This window comes from Hyperolius riggenbachi, chromosome 12 (assembly GCF_040937935.1).
Source record: "Hyperolius riggenbachi isolate aHypRig1 chromosome 12, aHypRig1.pri, whole genome shotgun sequence".
Classification (NCBI taxonomy): domain Eukaryota; kingdom Metazoa; phylum Chordata; class Amphibia; order Anura; family Hyperoliidae; genus Hyperolius; species Hyperolius riggenbachi.
In genome coordinates, this window is record NC_090657.1 from 139,641,285 (window position 1) to 139,654,944 (window position 13,660).

Genomic DNA, 13,660 nt, shown 5'->3' on the forward strand with positions numbered 1-13,660 from the left:
TTTACTGTCAGTAGATGAGACTCAAATATTAGGAGACAAGCATCCAGTCACTCTATTAGTACTGAATAAGACTAGCCAATCAGCTTTTGCTCTGACTGAAACTGACTCTCAGCTCTGCTGCTTTTGGGCAAGTGATCAAATTTTAAAACAGAACATTTAGCTGAAGAAGGCTTCATTCACATAAAAAACGGTAAAATTTATGTTTCAAAGTATTTATTGAAGTTTCTAGAAAATTTTAACAGGTAGACAAATCACATGAGGGTAACAGGAAAAAAATATAACTGTAAGGGAATGACCAGGGCTCATGCTCCATAAAGGGCCACGATTAGGATACTTTATTCTGATCTGGAGGTACAATGTGCCCCAGAGGATATAATCCAACTATCTGGGGTATGCAAATAAAGCGGTAAAATTTGAGCCACAAACCCTCCTGCACTAGCTATGCTCCTCGCCCCCTCCGCAACCTACCCTGCTGCGCGTACGAGAGATAACGGCGCTGGAGACTTGGGTGCAGGATTCAGCCGGTATATGGCTGATCCTGCTGCAGCACAAGTCCTGGTCGTATTAAATACTATTGCCCCTCCAAGCTGCCATGGATAATGGGGAATGAAATAATTTGTTTTCCAGCAATTGCTGGAAGACCAATGATTAGGTTTTAAAAGTAACTTCAGCTCCGTCTTCTGACAGCGCTGAAGTTACTCCCTGTGCCTGCTATAGCTGTATTTCCTATTACGGCCTATGGTGGTGCCAGCTGCGCCCAAATCTCCTGCGCTGGTTTCAGCGTGTTCGCCTGCTGCACTGGTTATGCTCCTCACCCACTTAAGACCAGCCACACACTTTCCTACACTAGCTATGCTCATTGCCCTCTTCAGACCAGCCACACAATCTCCTGCACTGGCTATGCTCCTTGCCTTTTTCTGACCAGCAACACACTTTTCTGCACTGGCTATTTCACTCCCCTCCATCAGACCAGTCACATCCCCTCCTGCACAGGCTATGCTCCTTACCTCCTTCAGACCAGCAACACTCTTTTCTGCACTGGCTATTTCACTTCCCTCCAACAGACCAACCACACACCTGTACACTTGCTATGCTTCTCGCTGCCTTCCGACCAGCCACACATCCTCCTGCACTACCTATGCTCCTGGCCTCCTTAAGACCAGAACTCATCCTCCTGCATGAGCTATGCCTCTTGCCTCCTTCTGGCCAGTCATACATCCTCCTGCACTGGCTATGTTCCTGGTTCCCTTCATACCAGCCACACACCCTCCTGCACTGGCTATGCCCCTCCTTCAGACCAGCCACACACCCTCATAGTGGCTATGCCCACCTCACTGCAGACCAGCCACACACTCTCCTGGTGGGATTGCCCACCTCACTTCAAACCAGCCACACACCCTCATAGTGGCTATGCCCACCTCACTGCAGACCAGCCACACACCCTCCTGGTGGGATTGCCCACCTCACTTCAAACCAGCCACACACCCTCATAATGGCTATGGCCACCTCACTGCAGACCAGCCACACACCCTCCTCGTGGGATTGCCCACCTCACTTCAAATCAGCCACACACCCTCCTGGCTGTATCCTAGTCTAGCCTCTACAGCTGTTCACATGTGGCGGAGTAAAGGGGTTAGTAGTGGGCTCAATCCTTCCAAGGCAACAGAGGTGGTTATGCCCAAAGGCAGGGAGCACACTTATTAGAATTACATAACAGTTTGCTGCATAGCGGAAAACGCATGCAAAAAATCACATATAATGTAGGTCTATGGGCTGCACAAAAATCACATTGTTGTGCAATTCGAAATGTGATTTTACATGCGTTTTAAAATCACACAATTATTTTGTGGGTTTGTTTTTCTTTTCTATGGAGCCACAAAGGCATGCATTTTTGTAAAATCAGATCTACTAATGTATTTTTTTCCTCTCTTGTTAAATAGGAAAATTATTACAAACACATACAAAAGCAACTTTAAAAAAATCAAGCGCAGAAATGCACATTCTGTAAAACACGTTTTTCTGCACAGACCTTACAGCAGTGTCTTGGGATGGTTGGGTGTCACAGGTCTGAAGTGCCTAGGCAAGCACAAACACTAAATACAGCCCAGATGGAGAGGCCGACAGATTTTTACTTTGCTGAGTTACACAAAGTTGCAACGTAGGGTTCTGCCAACAGCTAAATCCAAAATCTAGTGTTAGGTTTGGTTCACACATAAATCTGCACTTTCCAGTCCTGTCAGTTTTCTATCATTTTTTCTGTATTTAAGAAAAAGTAGTAGTGCGGCACTCTGGGTAGAAGTAGCTCCACACCTGGGTGGAACGCAGCGTGACCAAGTGTCAGTTTGACACAAAACGGCCGTCACTTGTCCCCCGTTACTACCCGCCACCCATCTCCTCCACCACGGCTGCCACAAAGGGCAGTATTTGATGTTGACCATGATGTGAATTGTTCTTTGTTATGGATGTGATCCACTGCCAATAAACACAACAAAGCAATGGGCGGAAGGTGCATATAGGTTTCTATCATTATTACCTTACTGGATTGGAACTGTACAAAACTGACAGGACTGGACTGGAAATGTACACCTTTTATGTGTGAACACAACCATAGAAACACATACAAACTAATTTATTTTGCCACCTCGGGATGACTATTAATATGAATTGTCCTGTGTATTCTGTATAGCACCTCACAAACTGCAAGCACTTTATACATTTCATAATAAAAACACGAAGGTGTACATCACAGATGTTATTCCCATTCAAAGCCCAACCACCCTTCAAGTTCTGCAGCTATCACAAAACACAAGAAAAGCTTATCGTGCATGGATCTCACCCTCAGTCACACAGAAGGAATCGGCATAACAAAACAGAACACAACAGCAACGAATGAGCTGAACCCTACATACAGACAGCACTTGGCTTGCTTGTTGCTATGTTATATTGTACCCGGTGTGTGCTGTATCCATACACATCACTTACACACACTATGTCCAGGACCCGGATGTGATGCCACTGCTATCAGGAAGTGATCTGAGCTTTACAATCCGATTTCCAGGAAGCAGACAATACAGAAAGCAGTAAGCACTGCAAGTCAGTCGATCCCGTGTTGTGTCTGATTACGCTGCCTTTGGGTTTGCGCTGCCCCGCATGCGCAGTAGGAGACTGTGCGGCCACAGTTCCTATTGAATTATGCGGCTGATGGTAAAATACTAAATTTCTGGTCTACAAGAAAATGGCCGCACACACAGATGTGGACAGCCTCTATAATGCTGTTCAAACTACTATATCTGAATCAGTACAGGGCATGGCACTTCTGGAGATCTCAGGTCTGTGCTTAGCCTGGTGTGCGATGGCAGTCAGAGTGACAGCCTGGAGCCAGCCTATCACACCTAGCTGCTATTGATGCTATGCACAAATTGAACAGCATTTGTAATAAAATAATATATAAATATGAACAGTCTTTATTTGTAGTACTGTAATAATAAATTTTATAACTGTATAAAACAGTCCCCAAATAAAGGTTATTTGGTCTATCGTTATATGTGTGACAAATATTTTTATTCTTTGCCAAATAGGTGCCTTTATTTTGCACACCTATTGAGATGTAGTCTATATATCTTTAATGGATACTTGAACTAATTAAGGCTCCTTTCACACTACATCAGTTGCGCCACTAATCACTACAAAATGCAATTATATATATATATATATATTTTTTTTCGAAGTCATTAAAGTGATGCAATTATATTTCAATGCAGCTTTTTTGCACTGTTGGTCTCGCTGCAGTGATTTTCGATGGACTATTGTGGAGCACACAGTGTGTGACCGTATGTTGCATGTATGCTGTGCTCTACGTGCCACATTGCAGGTAGACTATGTTGCAACTTTACATGATCTTTGCGATCCTATTTTTCAGGATGCGCAATATATAGTGTTAAAGTAGCCTTAAATTATACACACTTGGGATACAGTCAGAGCAGAAGCCCTGCTGCTCATTACTTCTAGGGTCCCTCTTGTTCTTTCTTCTGCATGGTTTAAGTATTGTACTACCCGGGCAGGTGAATCCTCATGATCCTAAGCACCCAATCGCCACACACAAACACATATACACGAACACACACACATCACAAATGTAAAAGTGCTCGGGCCTGAAGGAAAGAAGATCGACATGAACATTGTGTAGTGATTTCTACTTTTAGAATCAAAACCCTTGTAAGCTGCAGCCTCTAAGGGTGCACCCAATGGGTCACTCTGTAGTGTTCAAGAGTTTTGCCCAAGGACTCCTTACTGAATAGGTACTTGTTTCAGCCAGGATTTGGACACTGGTCTCCTATGTCAGAAGTGGAGTCCTAAAAGGACAACCGACCTAAAGAGGCTGCCAAATGTATTTCCTTTTAAATAATGCACATTGCCTGGTTGTCCTACTGATCCTCTACCTCTAATAGTTTTAGTCATAGATCCTGAACAAGCATGCATATCAGATTTACAGTACGTTTGACTGTGTTTTCCACATGCTTGTTTCAGGTGGGAGATTCAGACCAGACACTTCTGATGCATGAAAGATCAGCTGGGCTGCCAGGCAACTGGTATTGTTTAACAGGAAATAAATATGCCAGCCTCCTTATCTCTCTCAGGTCCGTTGTCCTTTAACCAGTACACTATCCAGCTACTTACTTACTTACCTTTGGCTGGTCATTCATGGTTTGGACTGTTCACATGCCCAATTGAAATGCGCTTCTTTATGACTGGGATGCCATCGGTCCGATCTTAGGCAAAATAGGGCCCTGGGTAAAAATGACATGGGGATGACTTGACTAGCACCCCCCTTCCCCCCCACCTTGCGCCCATCACCCCCTGCTCATGGCAAATTAATGCTGTGTTAGCTAGAAATCTGCCTGCCTCCCTTCCCTTACCCACATAGAAGTAGGTTGCCCACTGGGGCCCCAGAGTCAGTTGACCGGTGCCCCAGGTCTAGGCTCCCGCCGCAAAAAAAAAAATTATAGTAGTTCCCCGGGCCCCTGCAGAGTGTTTTGGGGTTTTTTTTGCGGAGGAGCATACTCACCTGTCCTGTCTGTGTGCCTCCTGTAGTCTCTGTACTTCCATTTTCATCCTCGCGGGAAACCTCTTTTCAGTGACTCGGTGGAACATATATGTACATCGCAGCACTGTACATCAAACACTGACAAGTGGTTACATATGCTGCCATTTGCTGCATTATATTGTAGCCAGAAAGAGCTTGTTTGCCCACACACCAGATACTGAACTGACTGGAAAATGCACAGTTCAGCCTTCACATGGAAAAGGCCTAAGGGATATACAGTATAGCCCACTAGAGCATTTTTAGCCAGGTTTGGGAATTACCAGCGATTCCAAAATGCTAGCTAGGCTAATGAAAGTTAATGGAGGTGAGCCCACATGAGCATTTGCGATTTAACAAAATCTCAATTTGCCCTACATGAGGCATTTTCGTAGCATTTTAATAGGGGAAAGCAAGGCTCAAAATCGCTTTCCTCTAAATCACTCCACTGTTACGTTGCAAAATTGTTATGAGCATTTTGAGAGTGATTTGCAAACACTAGTGAGGGTCCTGCCTAAGGCCCCATTCACACTTGCTGATCGCTAAACGCTAGCGATTTTGCTAGCGTTTTGCTCTGGCGTTTTTTGGCGATTAACGCCAAAAATTCACCATTCACACCTGGTGATTTTTTAGCGATCGTGTTTTGCGCTTCTAAAGCACTAAAACGCGATCACCGGGAAATCGCCTGAAAATGGTGCAGGCTACGCGTTTGCGTTTAGCGGTTTTAGAGAATGAGAATGGGCCCATAGACTCTTATTACCCTAGCACTTTGAAAAGCGCTAGCATTTGAGCGTTTTGCCGAAATCCCGGGCAAAACGCTCAAGTGTGAATGGACCCTAAGTGTCAGTTTGTCAGATTTCCATGAGCTGACATTATAATGTGAATGGCGGTGGAGTGCTTCCACTAGCAGGATGCCATTTTTACACAAACACACTGCGTGTTTGCATTTATGTAATGATCAGTGTAAGCAAAAAAAAATTGCATGCAAAATGCCGTCATATCCTGTTTACCCAAATAATCTAGGAGGTAGAGAGGAGGCAGGGATTCTGTCTGATGGCAGTGTATGGCTATGAGGATGGACTCCCCACAGTGCAACAGTGCAGTGGTAACTACAGTATATTCCCCGTAAGGGCTTAAACAAAGTTACTTACGTACTCCACAAGTTATCCTCAAATAGGCAGGAAAGATGCATTTGGCTCCCACCACAGGGCAACTGCTATGGAGTTACATGCCAAAGCATGGGGCATCATAGAATACCATACTGACACGTGCTTATATACACAGTCTGATGTGGCTGCTGCAGCTCCATTCAGTGACATTGCAAATAACTTGTAGTGTGGACAGCAGAGCTCTATTCATATGATGAGAGGAAAGAGTTACCTCTGCACAGTTTGAATTAGAAGGCCATCCATACCACTGGGCAGCAGGAGACTTTAACCATGTGGACATTTGTGCTTTTTCTGGGGACATAAGGTATCATTGCACAAGTTCCACGGTGACTTATCTGACTCCTATATCGGTGTAGAGTCGAACTTTGTATGCTCCCCATACATTTGCATATCTCCCAACTGTCCATTTTTATGAGGGACAGTCCCTCTTTGGGGACCCTGTCTCTCTGTCCCTCTTTCTCCCTCATGTGTCCCTCTTTCAGGACTCATGTACAGATATATGTAAATATATGTATTGTCCTAAGAAAAACGTGTTTAATCAACTCTAAACTTTATTCCCATCTTTTAAATGGACATATTTCTTATTTTGAAATGTTAATATGAAGGAAAATGAACCAGGATTTGAATTATAAAAACATTTTTCTTATGAAATCTTTATAGTATGCATGAGTAGGAGTGTGCCTGGGGTATGGTTAGCGGTGTGGCAGGGGTGTGGCTTAAGTGTCCCTCTTTCCGATCTCAAGAAATTGGAAGGTATGCATTTGATTGTAGCGATACAGTTACCAGAGAATTAGTGGTGTCATTTTTATTATTACTGATAAGAGCCTTAAAACCTTTCAACTATATGTAATATGCGTAATCTAATACTTTAAGAAGAAAAAAGTGCATTGACAGCATTGTAGGGTTGCAGAGGAGAGATGATGGGACTGCTGTGTTGCTGGAGACAGATGATGGGACTGCTGCGTTGCTGGAGACAGATGATGGGACTGCTGCGTTGCTGGAGACAGATGATGGGACTGCTGCGTTACTGGAGACAGATGATGGGACTGCTGCGTTGCTGGAGACAGATGATGGGACTGCTGCATTGCTGGGGACAGATGATGGGACTGCTGCATTGCTGGAGACAGATGATGGGACTGCTGCATTGCTGGAGACAGATGATGGGACTGCTGCATTGCTGGGGACAGATGATGGGACTGCTGCATTGCTGGAGACAGATGATGGGACTGCTGCATTGCTGGAGACAGATGATGGGATTGCTGCATTGCTGGGGACAGATGATGGGACTGCTGCATTGCTGGGGACAGATGATGGGATTGCTGCATTGCTGGAGACAGATGATGGGACTGCTGCATTGCTGGGGACAGATGATGGGACTGCTGCATTGCTGGGGACAGATGATGGGACTGCTGCATTGCTGGAGACAGATGATGGGACTGCTGCATTGCTGGGGACAGATGATGGGACTGCTGCATTGCTGGGGACAGATGATGGGACTGCTGCATTGCTGGGGACAGATGATGGGACTGCTGCATTGCTGGAGACATATGATGGGACTGCTGCATTGCTGGAGACAGATGATGGGACTGCTGCATTGCTAGGGACAGATGATGGGACTGCTGCATTGCTGGGGACAGATGATGGGACTGCTGCATTGCTGGGGACAGATGATGGGATTGCTGCATTGCTGGAGACAGATGATGGGACTGCTACATTGCTGGGGACAGATGATGGGACTGCTGCATTGCTGGAGACAGATGATGGGACCGCTGTATTCAGGGCCGCCATTAGAAATTTTGGAGCCCCTCACACATCATCAGGCCTGGGCCCTCCCAGTTGTTGCTAAAAAGTCAGCTGTAGCGGGCTCACTCATCTGCTCCCCATGTTCAAGCGCTGATGTCACTCTTCTCTCAGTGCTGGAACGCAGTTTCCAGGATGTCGCTATATTGGTACAGCACAGCTCCTAGTATATTGCCATTAAGGCACCACAGCTCCCTCCCTGCATGTCCCCCATTGAGGCACCACAGCTCCCAGCATGCACAGCAGGAGATAACCAGAAGACAATGCACCAGAGATAATGACCAGTCTCTACAGAAAATAATCTAATGCAAAAAATCTAACAGAGAAAATTGTATGGTGTGTACTAGGCATAAACAGAAAACTGATCCGTTTTTTTTCATCTGGTACAGTGTGAACCCCGCCTAACTGCTCAATGTTTATCTCTTATCTCCACATTTCCACATTACCCTCAATTTTTACATATATAACAGTAGGAAGGCTTCTGCCTTCCCCCACACTGTAGTCACTTCCTGTCTGAGTCAGGACTGAGTCAGCCATTTACATACCTGATATTTAACTCTTTCAGGCAGAAAAAGAAAAAAAGGAACACAGTATAGTTATTTGTGTGCTAGGCACTGTACATAGGATAGAAGGAGATCCGCAACGATGTCTTCACCAATTGCTTTATTTAGGACATATCCTCAGTACAGACAAAAAACCTCTTAGCTGACATGTTTCGGACCAGAGTCCTTAATCATAGCACTGTACATACACGTCTCTCATCATGTCACTTCACTCAGTCAGTGCAAATGAGTTTCTATAAAATTCACAGTCCCATGCAATTAGGGCTTCCAACTTATATACACTGCACAGTCTCTTTATCCCAGCTCTGATATCCACAGTTTAAGAAGCACAGCTGAATAGATCATTTCATCAGAAAAACAGATTGTTTATATATTTTTGCAAACAGTGTTGCATCCGCGGATGAATTAATTGATGGGTTTGAAATCTATGGGCGGCGCTGAAGCATACGCATCACATGATTGCTTGTAATTGGCATAAAAAGCGTCTCCATGCTGCACTAGCCAGGCCCCTGATGAGTCATTAAGACGAAACGAGTTGGGCGGGGCTTGAGCGGCAGTGGAGACGTAGAGGACACGTGTAAACTATGTCATGCGCATTTTAAACTACAAATTGTGAGTGCACTTCTTTTAAGTTTTCTTTTTTTACAATGAAACAGTATTACCCTATCTGGATACCTCTCTGAGTTTAAGGTATATGGCAAGATGAGCAGCTGGAGATGCCAGGAACTCCCTAGGAAGGGGTTACATACAAGTGAGTTTGCCGGACTGTACTGGGTCAGCTAACATATCTGGTAAGGAGCATTGGTTGCTTGCCGTTGAAAGGTGAAACAGTGTGGTGAGGGGAAGTTTCCAGGATCTCACTGGTGGTGGACTGCTGGATTTGCTGATGGAAACAGTATTCCACTATCTGTTGTTTGTTTGCTTTTACATGTATGTCTGAGGAGAGCCTACAGGAACCTGGTCCCATCTGATTGGCGTAGCCATATGCACATGTGCTGGTCCGTAACAGGTCACCCTGGGAATGCGGCGAGCGCAATCTGTTTATATATTTTTCTGATGAAACAATCTATTCAGCTGTGCTTCTTATGTTAGGTATAGAGTTGGGCCGAACGGTTCGCCTGCGAACGGTTCCATGCGAACTTCCGTGGTTCGCGTTCGCGTCCCGCAGGCGAACCTTTGCGGAAGTTCGGTTCGCCCCATAATGCACATGGAGGGTCAACTTTGACCCTCTACATCACAGTCAGCAGGCCCAGTGTAGCCAATTAGGCTACACTAGCCCCTGGAGCCCCACCCCCCCTTATATAAGGCAGGCAGCGGCGGCCATTACGGTCACTCGTGTGCTGCCTGCGTTAGTGAGAGTAGGGCGAGCTGCTGCAGACTGTCTCTCAGGGAAAGATTAGTTAGGCTTAACTTGTTCCTGTCTGGCTGCATACCTGTGCTGTGAACCCACCACTGCATACCTGTGCTGTGAACCCACCACTGCATACCTGTGCTGTGAACCCACCACTGCATACCTGTGCTGTGAACCCACCACTGCATACCTGTGCTGTGAACCCACCACTGCATACCTGTGCTGTGAACCCACCACTGCATACCTGTGCTGTGAACCCACCACTGCATACCTGTGCTGTGAACCCACCACTGCATACCTGTTCTGTTCAGTGGACCCGCCACTGTATACCTGTTCATTGAACCCACCACTGCATACCTGTGCTGTGAACCCACCACTGCATACCTGTTCTGTGAACCCACCACTGCATACCTGTTCAGTGAACCCGCCACTGCATACCTGTTCTGTTCAGTGAACCCGCCACTGTATACCTGTTCTGTTCAGTGGACCCGCCACTGTATACCTGTGCTGTGAACCCACCACTGCATACCTGTTCTGTTCAGTGGACCCGCCACTGTATACCTGTTCATTGAACCCACCACTGCATACCTGTGCTGTGAACCCACCACTGCATACCTGTTCTGTGAATCCACCACTGCATACTTGTTCTGTTTAGTGAACCCGCCACTGCATACCTGTTCTGTTCAGTGGACCCGCCACTGTATACCTGTTCAGTGAACCCGCCACTGCATACCTGTTGTGTTCAGTGGACCCGCCACTGCATACCTAGATGAGTGTCTCGGGGGGCACACCCACGATAATAAGGTCGTTGCCTCATTGTGGTCAGACCAAATTTGATCAGCTGGACAGTTACTGTTCTGTCATTCAGCTACATCAGCCAGGCGACCATATGGGCTGTAAAGCCACCAAAACCTGCAATCTCGCCATGGTGCGCACCAGTCCAGCACGGCCGTCACTACACAAACAGCTGTTTGCGGTGCGTTACACGGTGAGTTTGGTGTGTCAGTGTGAAGCAGTACCTTAATTACACTACCTGATTGATGTATACACATGCAAGATGTTTGAAAGCACTTTAGGCCTGTCATTTAGCATTCAATGTGATTTCTGCCCTTAAAACGCTGCTTTGCGTCAAATCCAGATTTTTCCCGGGGACTTTTGGCATGTATCCCACTCCGCCATGCCCCCCTCCAGGTGTTAGACCCCTTGAAACATCTTTTCCATCACTTTTGTGGCCAGCATAATTATTTTTTTTTTCAAAGTTCGCATCCCCATTGAAGTCTATTGCGGTTCGCGAACTTTAACGCGAACCGAACCTTCCGCGGAAGTTCGCGAACCAGGTTCGCGAACCTAAAATCGGAGGTTCGGCCCAACTCTAGTTAGGTACACACGATACAAATTTTTGGCAGATTTACCTGCCAGATCGATTTTGTTTTCCAGCATGTCCGGTCTGAATTTTGATAGATTTCCAGATATTTTTTTCTAATCGATTTCTGTTCACTTCTATGGAAATAGATCGGAAAATCATCGGAAAAAAACGTTTGAAATTCAGATCGGACATGCTGGAAAAAATCGATCTGGCAGGGAAATCTGACAGAAAATTATTTCGTGTGTACCTAGCATTAACCACCTTAGCGGTAATGACAAGCTCAGCTCGTCCATTACCGCCGCAGTGGACTTCTCAGGCCCTGGTGGGAAGATTTTCACAATTTTTTTTTTATACATGCAGCTAGCACTTTGCTAGCTGCGTGTCTTATGCGATCGCCGCCGCTCGCCGCGATGGGCCACCACCCGCTGTGAAAGAAGACCCCCCCCGCAGACCCCTTGCGCAGCCTGGCTGCGCTATAGGGTGGATCGGGACTCCCTCTGACGTCAATGACGTAATTCCGTTTGTTGCCATGGCGACGGGGAAAGCCCTAAAGGAAATCCCGTTCAGAACGGGATTTCCTGATGGGCAATCAACCCGGCGGCGATCGGAAGGGTGGGAGGGATTCGGCAGGGAGGTGGGAATCATGTAGCTAGCGCTAGGCTAGCTACATGATTTTAAAAAAAAAACAAAAAATACTGCTGCGCAGCCACCCTGGCGATCTTAATAGAACGCCAGGGTGGTTAAACTGTGGATATCAGAGCTGGGATAAAGAGACTGTGCGGTGTATACAAATTGGATTATAGAGACAAATTTGCAATGACTGTTGAGTGCTACGCTAGTTTATTGATTCGACTATCATGATGGATCACATGGGCAGATAATTGTTCAGTGGTCCCACTGCTCACACTGCTGAATTGGTTCACCAGGGAGTCAACTAGTCCACACCCAGATCCGCCAAAGGTGCACAGCTGCAGAAGTCCAAAGAAATAAATGACTGGGTCTCCACTTGGAATTTAGCAATAAATGCAAATTTATTAATGTACTGTCACCTGAAATCACACAACATTTCAGCTTTTGGGCCTTTATCAAGTGCACTTGACAAAGGCCCACAGGCTGAAACGTTGTGTCATTTTAGGCTATGGTACATTAATAAATTTGCATATATTGCTAAATACCAGGTGTACACCCAGTCATTTATTCCTTTGGACTTTAGATAATTGTTCATAGTCAGCAGTGTGTTCAGAGCTCCGAACGGTTAGTAAACAGTGTGTCTATGTAGTCTATGGCACCCCACCATCTTTTAACAATCCGTATCACCCATAGGTCTTGCCACATGTTGTTCGCATCACGTCACTTGTTTATCTTGAAAGATGAATCGTGCGTGGAAAGATCATTCATTGGTCATTTCACACGATTATCTTTCAGTGTGTACTTAGCTTTAGCCCAACTCCACTGTCCAATATTCAGATCCCTGGCCTTCATTTATGATCACAGTGTATGGGCATCTTTAACCTAAATGTAGTTTCTACTTGCCTGAGTCTCTCTCCGGGGGCCCATCAGTGGTAACGCTGGGGTTGGTTTCTATCATCAATGCAGATTCTGTATCAAAAACCATTTTTTATGGCTATTAATTAAGCATAATATGTACTTCAATTACTATATTGATTTTAAGACAAGCTTTGCTGCTGAATTATGCTAGCTGTACATGGGTCGTTTAAGACCTGATATGCCAAACTGATTGATCCCATTGGCTCAGCCAGAGGTGGACATAGGCCCGTGCAAGCTGTGCAGCCGCATAGTGGCCCCATGTTTTCTAGGACCCTTGCAGCTGCACCACAGAGCTGGATTATCCTCTAGGTTTTTCTCTGTTTATTTCTAGCGCTAACCACTACGCCACCGTGCTGCCCCATGTGTCCTTCCTTGTATCACTCTCACCCTGTGTCACTACCCACTGTGTACTTCCCGTGGTAGTCTCTTCCCATCTCAGTATCCCCCCCCCCCCCTGTTGCTGTCTTACTCTCCCTGTGTCACTCCCCTCAAAGTGGCTGTTTGTCATACCTCTACATGCAGCTGTCTTTACCTCCCTGTGGCGGCAGCCAGTGACACAACTGTACTCTGTAAAGTGCCGAAGATCTCAGTATTATATAAATACATACCAATAATATGGTAGGACATTAGGCTAATACTATGGTTGGGATTAGCTTGTGAGCTCCTCTGAGTCAGTGACATGACTATCTACTCTGTAAAGCGCTGAAGAAGATCTCAGTATTATATAAATATATAACAATAATAATATGGTAAGACATTCGACTATGACAATAGTAGGAATTA

The 13,660-nt window shown here is 45.7% G+C and overlaps 1 protein-coding gene across 8 annotated transcripts in view; it reads right to left on the minus strand.

The window, feature by feature from the left end:
- MANBAL (mannosidase beta like) overlaps nucleotides 1-13,660 on the minus strand; it is a 33,094-nt gene that overhangs the window by 10,783 nt on the left and 8,651 nt on the right. For 2 of the 8 annotated variants that reach the window (XM_068264256.1, XM_068264258.1), the window contains exon 3: nucleotides 12,863-12,928. The gene's annotated coding sequence lies outside the window, so the exon portion shown is untranslated. The other 6 variants (XM_068264259.1, XM_068264260.1, XM_068264261.1 and 3 more) reach the window with 5 other exon arrangements.